This window comes from Cynara cardunculus, unplaced genomic scaffold (assembly GCF_001531365.2).
Source record: "Cynara cardunculus var. scolymus isolate 2C unplaced genomic scaffold, CcrdV1 Un_Scaffold_2218, whole genome shotgun sequence".
NCBI lineage: Eukaryota > Viridiplantae > Streptophyta > Magnoliopsida > Asterales > Asteraceae > Cynara > Cynara cardunculus.
Window position 1 is genome coordinate 36,999 of NW_020201016.1, and position 9,840 is coordinate 46,838.

Here is a 9,840-nt window from a genome sequence, read left to right on the forward strand (position 1 = left end):
AGGCTTGTAATCATTGAATACCGCTTCAGATCACGTACTCGCCAGTCTCTAATCTTCAGTTTCAGTCTTCGACGTTTGCTGAAGGTTCTTTGGTGTGAGTGTTGTCTTCTTGAAGTATTGCTGTCTCTGATAAATTTACAATGCAAGTTCTTCAGCGATCACTGAACATACTCAGTGATGATCACTGGAACTGAAAATACAGAAACACAAATACAACGTGAAAGAGAAAAGGGATTATCATCAAATCACTAAGAGAGAGGATCAACAGTTATCTACCTCTTGCTATGCAGAGAGACCTCCCAAGCGTCAAAGACATGAAAACCAAGACCCCGATGACCAAGGTCTAGGTCCTCATGAGGGGGAGACACCATCAATCACACTGATGACCACCACTTAGCTCTGGTACTACAACAACAATCTATTCCATCAATATTCAAAGACAAAAGACCAGAGGCGAGGGAACCAGAGGCTCAGCACTTTGATGATGTACATGATGTAAATTTCTTTCCATTTCCCTCCATTATTTTGGCATCTTCTACCTCTGATCCTGCTGCAGGCACTGTTACCCCTATCAAAAAGACAATCCCCTTGGCCGAAGTACCCTTACCAACCTCAGAACCATCATCAACCAACCTTCACCACCAACTGATGAAGTCTCACCCATCATAGTGAGTTCTTCATCAGCCTCAGAAACACAACCCACAACCACACGAACTCCTAAACAACAAGCATCACAACCTCCATTTACTCCATCACCCTCACTACCTTCATCACCTATTCAATTAAAACTCTAAAAAGAACCACCTAACCAGAACTTGCCACCATACAGTTAGAAACCACCCAAACAGATACCATCCAACCAAAACCATCCCCATTCACGCAATAAAACCAAGAAAGCTTGCAGACATTCCTTCCTCCTCAAGGCAACCTCCATCCATTGACAGAGTACAGGAAGTCATCGCTCAAATGGAAACATTACAGAGTCATCCAGAGGTGCCAACTAGAGAACCCATAATGATGGACAACATCCATCAGTATCTCTATCATGATCGTGACGAGCACATAGTCTTGAATCCACCAAACCTATCTCTGGGATACATGGGCTTGATCAGGCATCGATTCATGAGATAGCACATTCAACCGTCACATGTCATTTTTTCAAATGAAGGAATAAAGACTGTCTACGATATCATGTTTCAGACCTTTGCCAACAAATCCATCAAGTACATAAAGTACACCGTTGAGCGGGTACACGGGATGATCAACATCTTCAACGACAACGACCTGATCAACCTTAACCGATAGGACTTGATAGATTTGAATGAAAACACTACTTGATGGGAGGACCGCATGATAAGGTATGGGATGGCTCGGAGAGCGATTATAGAGACTATGGGGACTCTAGTCAAGTTCATATTAAAGAATGGTTTTTAAATAGCGTTTGAACTCGGCATCAAAAGACTGTCCTCCACAGCTTCGAATGAAGATTTTCCTGGACTATAGAAGAAACGCTTTGCCTCTGTCTTAACACAACCAAAACTAGCCTTAGTTTTCAAGAACGAATTTGGCAGCAAGAAGTTTTCGGTTGACTGAGGCCTTCAAGTATTCAACCAATACACTTGAATGGTTTCAGAAAGTCATCCAAGAAAGACTAGGCAGAGACTATGTGCCAAGGAGAGAAGGAACAAAGCTAATTCATGGGGTCTTTACAGTCATAAGATACAAAAGATTGATGATGCAATTTTGGAAAATTTTCAATGGACACCATAAATGACATGTAAATTTTCTATCCCTTTTTACTTCCGTGCTGTATGAAACAATCCGATCAATGAAAATGAAAAACTTTTGACAAAAAGGATGTTTCTTTTAGCATAGATTATTGTACATAGATAGTTATTTTTTATTTTTCATTACTTAGGGGGAGATTGTTAAACCCCATAACTCTTATATGTAAAAGTAATGAAAAATGTACTAAGTGAAGTCCGGAGACCCGATGGAAATCCAGAAGAAGAAGCTGAAAAGATTCTAAGTGCTGAAGACAAACCAGAGATGCAATGAAGATCCAAAGAGGCTATGAAGACCTGAAGTACTTAGCTTGACAATCATCCACTTATGAAGAGTTCATCAGGTCGATGAACTTAGCCTTTCCATAACCCCTCTGTTTTTACAACAACTAAAGAATCTTTAAATGTCAAACACAGTTCGATCAAATTGAATCTAGCAAGCAGACACATGAAGAATCTTGATTAGACACGTTACTTGAAAACAGTTGGATATGACTCATCGCCAACATGAATTTTGTTATTCTAGGTAGTTAGAGATAACCTCCATATTTCTAGATAGATATCTTATCCTTGTTTATCTCATAGATATCTTATACTAGATTATTGTTGGCCCGATACTAGGGAACCGCCCACATGATATTGTCCGCTTTGGGCTGCCCCTCCCGGCAACAACCCCTCACGGCTTTAAAGCGCGTCACTTGTAGGAGTAAGATCCCCCCTTCCTTATAAGGAAGACGAATCCCCCTAGCCTCACCGATGTGGGATGCTCCTGCATTGCTACAGGAGCGTTGGGTTTAAGAATCACGGATTTGACCGGCTCGAGGGAACGATGAGGCGGAAGTCCCAACATTCCCCCCCCACATTGGTGCGGCCCTAGCTCTGTTACCAATTGTTGGACCGATACTAGGGAACCGCCTACATGATATTGTCCGCTTTGGGCTGCCCCTCCCGGCAACAACCCCTCACGGCTTTAAAACGCGTCACTTGTAGGAGTAAGATCTCCCCTTCCTTATAAGGAAGACAAATCCCCCTAGCCTCACCAATGTGGGATGCTCCTGCATTGCTACAGGAGCGTTGGGTTTAAGAATCGCGGATTTGACCGGCTTGAGGGAACGATGAGGCGGAAGTCCCAACAATTGTTATATCTTAGACTAGATTGCTAGTATAAATAGCATCATATGTCTTATAATCTATTGATACCTTCTCATTATTGTTACTATAGTGAAATCATTTGAAAGCTTCATATGTTCTTGAATATCGTTCAAACTGTTCTTCACTTTCTTCATGCAAACAATAGATTTAGGTTCATATACTTAAATCTTAATGTTAAATTGAGAGATCTAGGTTCAACATACATTTTATTCTTCAAATTACCAGCACTTCAACATTTGTGTTAACATATATGTTCAATCTATTTAACATCAACGGTGGTGTTAGGTTGTTTTATAATATAAAGCAACACTTTAGTTTTAATCGACATATATAGTGTGAAACAACGAATCCGTGTGTTGTTCATATTATGAAACAACAAAATTTGTTTAGAATATAATGATTCACAGTGTGAAACAACACTTCAATTTTAATCGATGTGCTTCAGATTGTGAAATAATACAATATGTGCATTATTAAATGCAAATTTTTATTTGTGTTTGATAAATCATCATGTTTCACAGCATGAAAACAAAAAGCCAGCTTCATCGAGATGATGTTCATATATTTACATATTATTCAAACATCATAAAAAAACAGATGTATCACATTGTGAAAAAGAAGTTAACATTTTGATTATATTTGTTCTTTACTTTTAATGTCCCGCTTATTACGAGCAAATTGGAAGATGTTGAATGTGATATCTAAAAAAGTTGCAACCTAATTGTTTGGTTTGTGTTTCGGATAAGAAAAAACGATCTTAAATCATAAACTAAGGTAATAAATGAGAAAGTTAAGGGATTTCAAATTGGGTTATGTATATGATGAAGGGAAAGAGTGAAACATCTATGAGATAATTATGGGTTACCAAATCATGGGATTAAATTAAACGTTATGTATATGTCCTTTTGAGATTAGAAGATGGTTATTAATCATAACCATTAGATTAAAAATTAATTATGATTGAGATTAGTTCTCATAACAATCAATATTTTGTTTTCATTTAATTACAGTCTTCTCTCTCTCTCTCTCTCTCTCTCTATATATATATATATATATATATATATAAAAGACGATAATCAAATAAGAACCGCAAAAAAGTTATAAACTCGTGAGCACTAACATAGAAATACATGAGAATTTTTTTTCACTTGGTGAAACGAAAAATTTACATAATTCACGTAATGGAACAAATCATTGTGAAACTATCACATTATAAAACAAATATATGTTATTCAACATCTTAAATTCTAACATTTGATGGAAAAAAAATCATGTAAAAAACTTATTTTAACATTTATGTGGTTCTCATTTGATTTCCGCTATATATATATATATATATATATATAGGGTTGGGTTCACATGAGACCAAAGGTTTTTCGTGAGACTCATAAGACCAATTTATGTTCATTGATTAACTTTATAAGCTAATGATCTAATGGTCTAAAGTTACACGGTGACAATTTTGTAATTATTGAGAAGTCTTGTGGCAATTTTGTGATTATAAATTTTCAGATTGTAGATATAATCCAAGGGTTGAGAATTGATCGTACGGGTCTCACGAAAAACCTTTGGTCTCACATGATCCCAAGTCTATATATATATATATATATATATATGAGAACTGATTAGTTTGTGGTAACTGTGAGATCCAATCTCAACCACAAATCAACGGATAAATTAGAAAATTAATAATTATGGTAGTTTGAGTTAAAATTATAATTAGAGGGCTTTTTAGGTATTTTTAAAAACTCCTCTCTCCTCTCTCATCTCTCCGACCTCCAATCTCCGGCCTTCGGTGAACATTAATCCGGCAGGTACCAAGTAATCACAAAGATACACAATGTGATACCCATTGTGATATATTGTGATACCATTGTGATACCAACTATGATACCAACTCAAACCTTATAAACAAAGATACACAATGTGATACCCATTGTGATATATTGTGATACCATTGTGATACCAACTACGATACCAACTCAAACTTTAAAAACAAAGATACACAATATGATATCTATTGTAATACACAATGTGATACCCATTGTGATATACTGTGATACCGATATCACCAGAGGCCGGAGAGAGGTCGGAGAGATGAGAGAGGAGAGAGAAGTTTTTTAAAAGTACCTAATATGTCTTCTAATTATAATTTTAACTCAAATTATCATAATTATTGATTTTCTAATTTATCTGTTGATTTGTGGTTGAGATTGGACCTCACAATTACCAAAAACTAATCATTTCTCATTTGATTAGGCCCCTATATATATATATACATATATATATATATGCATGTATATATATATATATGCATGTATATACATATGTAGGGGAAGGATAAAATTCAAATAAAACCATTTGTACAAACCATGAAAACCTTATTCAACCGATCTTATTTTTTTTCTTTTCTTAATTATAAGGGTTGATTAATCATTTATATTTTGAAGGACATTAATTGTGGACAATATCATCTTTATTTTATTAAACAAATTTCATCAAAATAAGAAATTGATAAAATAATTTCACTTTTATTTAAAAACAAAAATATATGCAACAATTTCACATGTTAAATAACTTTTTGAACTTTCTAAAATCTGTTAGATACATTCTTATGACCTATACAACTGGTTAATATGGTAAAATAATGAAAAAAGCCAGAAAAAGGTCAATGGACTTTTATATTTTAAACGATTAAGTCCTTAAACATTCTTTGAACCAAAAAAATACTTATATTTAAAAAAATTATTGATGAAATTTATTTTAATTAAAAACAAAATATATTATGTCAATGATTTTTTAAATTAGAAAACGGAAAAGGATTTAAAAAGAATTATTGATTAATTTATTTAATTAAAAATAAAATATATTTTGTATATAATTTTTCAAATTAAAAAAAATAAAAACACATTTAAAAAAGAATTACTAATGAAATTTATTTTAATTAATAATAAAATATGTATTCCGTTGGTGATTTTTCGAATTAAGAAAACATAAAATAATTTGATTAAATTACTGATGGATTAACGATATAATTTAATTAAATACATAATTAATTAAAATTCATCGCTAATTCATCGGTGAAATGAAATCACCGACAAAATTCAAGCACGATCTTTCACACTTATTAACATGTTACTATGTTCGAGCGACTATGAGAATATATATATATATATATATATACACACACACACATAGGGTACATTTTAAACCTAACCATGTTCATTTGTACAACTAATGCAACTCAATCAATTGAGATATTTATGAAAATGATGAGAGCTCATTTATTATGATTTGAATATTTATAAAAGATGATTACAGTTTATTAATTATGATCAATAATTAATATTAGAAAACAATCAAAACTTTTATGAAATCACATATTCATCAAATTAAATGGACGGTTGAGATTGAGTTGTATTGGTTGTACAAATGTAAAGGGTTGTATAATAACTCATCTCTCTCTCTCTCTCTCTCTATATATATATATATATATATATACTAGTGGTGTAACATCGCGCGGGTGAATCACAATTCTGAAACATTAGTCTGACCTTGAATCATGCATTTGTGTGCTTATTTTGCAAGTCGGATCGGTTCGGACCGAATCATAAAATAGCTAAAGCACATCCTCAATAGAGCCCAAATCAAATCAGGCCCACATGAATGGAGTAGTTTTTAAGGAATTAGAAATTAAAGGGGGAGGAGAGAAGGATAAAAAAGAATTAATAAATTGGGGGCGAGGGAAACAGTAACTGAAGAAGGCCCAGTTAGATATACCAAAACCAAATGCATCGTCCCATTTTCAAGATATGGACTATAATCCATAACACTTGGGCCATTAGGAGGAATGCATTTAGTAGACTCCATAATCAAATTAGGCCCACATGAACGGGGGCTTAAAACAGGCCCACATTTAGCAGTTTCACTTTCACCTTCTTAAAATATACTATCTATCCCTCTATTTTCACATACAAACACATTACTTTTTTGTGAAACTTTCTCTAGGTTTTGGGGAAGAAGAAGATGAACAAGTAGAAAGTCAAATCTTTTTTTGGGGTTTCTTGGGAAAAGGATCTTTCTTGCGGTGAGGTTTGATTTTCTTTGTCTGTGTTCCAACCGTCCACCGACACACTGTTCGTTTTGAAGAACCCCTTTGAAGTTTGAGTGTTTGCATCAGGTAATTGTTCGACTAATTGCCTCAGTGAGTAATTTTCATGAATCAGTAACTAATTGCTAGCTATTATGCTTTATGTCGTCTTGTTCTTATGTTTTTTGATAATTCTGAAAGAAAACTGATGATATGCAAAAGGAAGAGGTTTCCCATTCATTTTATTATACACCAAAATTAAGACTAAATCGAAGATACATTCTTTAGAAAGGGAGAAATTCTTAACCTTTTTAATTTTAGTTTTTATGGCCAAAGGAACACCTTTTATGGTATTTCTTGCTTTTGAAGTTGAATCACAACTTGAATCTGGGTCTACTTTAGAGTGTATGTTTGTTGATGCATCCAGAGAATTTTTTATACTTAAGTGGAAGCAAAAGGGAAAACTAAAACCACCATGTGCTCAAACCCTCTTAATTTATTTTCCACTCAATTGCTTTTGCTGCTTTTCGGTTATTGTTTCACCCTGTCTCAATCAAAGGTTCAATATTCCAAATCTCTTTTGAATTGTTATACGTCTTTCTTTTTCATCACTTGGGAATCTTATTTATGGGTTTTTTTTTGGTGAAACACAATAATTTTATCATCTTATCTTCAACACCCATATTAATGATTTATTAGGACCACCAGATTCTCAGTTTCAGTTTCTTTCTTGAACTTGTCTTTTTGTAGCCTATCTTTAAGTTGTAGTTAAGCATCTTGAAAATCTAAAACAACTTAATGATATGGCTCAATGAGCTTTAATTTTGTTCTGGAGATGGTTGAAGCTAATGCACTGAGCTCTAGTGTTTTTTTTTAAAGAGGATCAAATTGTTACAACTGGGGTCATTTTAGATTGAACCTGTTGCAAGATGCTCCCCCTATCATCATCTGGAGTCGCTTCAATGGTGTAATCCTCTTGCTCCTTCTACTATGTCCTGAAATTATGTCACTACAAGAACTATACAAAAACCTAATGCTAATATATTTCTTGTAAATATTTTGCATATACCTGTCATGAAATGGTTACTTTATTTAACTTGATAAAAATTACCTTCTCTGGTGGAGGATCAAAGCCAAGAAAGGATAATAGCATCTGACTCTGGCAAAATCTTATCAAAGTGAGTTAAACCTTGTAAAGAATTAAGATGTCAATAGATATAAACTCCAGCTTAAACTTAGCCTCTAATTTATAGGACTTCCTTGCAAGAATAAGGCAAAGTTTAGTTTCCTTGCACGAAGGAACCAATAAACATGAACAGCAAGAGCAATACCATAAGCACACAAACACAACCAAAAATAAGAAAATAGAAAAACACAACCAACAATTTATTTGTGCCATGAACAGATTGAGAGATGGGAGATAGAGATGAAGCGTACCACAACATATGAACCTGTAGAACCCTGTAATCAAGACCATGAAATCGCTAGGGTTTTAAAATGGAAATGGAGAAATCAAAAATTCAAATTTCAGGTTATATGCACAGATGATAACGAATCAAGAAACCGAATTCGTTTCGATCGTCTCTGGACGGTGGTGCGGTTCTTCTGCTGTTCTTCAAAACCAGAAAGAGGGATACCAGATCTTCAAATCGGAAGCCGCCTCCTGCTGTTCTTCAAACTCTCTCTCGACTCGGTATTGAAATATGGAAGAAAAGAGAGGGTTATTTATGTTTGAAGATTTGATTTTGAATTTATACCTAGATAAAGGTTAAAAACATACTATTGATGGTTTAAATTAAATAAAGGACGAAAGACATCTAATATTAAGAATTATATATACTAACAAATGGAATTTAAAGATCAAAACATCATCATTAGAAAGAAACAACTCCATTGTTATATGTCTACAAGTAAAAAGAGGATACATCCATTCCATTGTTATCATTCCCAAGTTTCAAAATCATCTCCTACAACCCATATTCACAAACCATGCTTTCAAAACACAATTTTATAAATTCAATCTCCCTAATGTAAAAACCCTATATAAAATATTATAACCTTTTTTAAGGTTCCTGGATAGAGCTTGGCTAATAACAGTTTTCCCACAGCCGAATGCACCAGGAATGGCACATGTCCCACCAAGCACCGAGGGGAAAAGAGCATCAAGAACACGCTAATACATACAATAGATTATTAGGATCACATTAAGAAGCAAATTGGCAATGACAGAAAGCCAAAATAAACATAGATGTTACATAAGCTAGTGATAGGTACCTGTCCAGTAAGAAGAGGAGTATCAGCAGCAAGCTTTGATGCAACAGGCCTAGGTGTACGTACAGGCCAAGTCTGAATAAGAAATAAAGAAAGTAAGAAATCACAAGTGCAATGGATATCGAAAACTTAGATATGTTGATCATCATATTAGAAAAGAGGTAGAAAACCTGAAGCATGGTAAATTTCTTTTTGACACCTTGAAATTCAAGCTCCAAGACAGTGTCCTGTATAGAAACAAAATTATTGATATTCAGGATCCCACAGGTACAAAATTACGCATCAGCTGATAACTACTCCCATGTGATATGATCCCAATGTCCAATAGACTCGTTAGCGATAGGTATAGACCCATAAAGACATTGACAATTGTAGACACTCCAAAGCCACAAATATCAAACTTGTACATGTTGTGGTCTACTGTTTATGAATTGAACAACTGGACTGTTTTGTCTTTTTGCCTCTTGTGAAGAAAATATATCTTAGCTTCTCTCTCTCTCTCTCTGTTCATCTCTTGCAGGCGTTGTGATGTTCACCAATAGG

The 9,840-nt window shown here is 34.2% G+C and overlaps 1 long non-coding RNA gene across 1 annotated transcript; it reads right to left on the minus strand.

The window, feature by feature from the left end:
- Positions 1 to 9,105: 9,105 nt before the first annotated feature.
- LOC112502945 lies at positions 9,106 to 9,540 on the minus strand. The gene is made up of 3 exons (XR_003067806.1): positions 9,468 to 9,540; positions 9,301 to 9,372; positions 9,106 to 9,199 (listed from the first exon to the last, which is right to left on the minus strand). It is a non-coding gene; the product is annotated as an uncharacterized LOC112502945 (long non-coding RNA).
- Between the last annotated feature and the right edge of the window lie 300 nt (positions 9,541 to 9,840).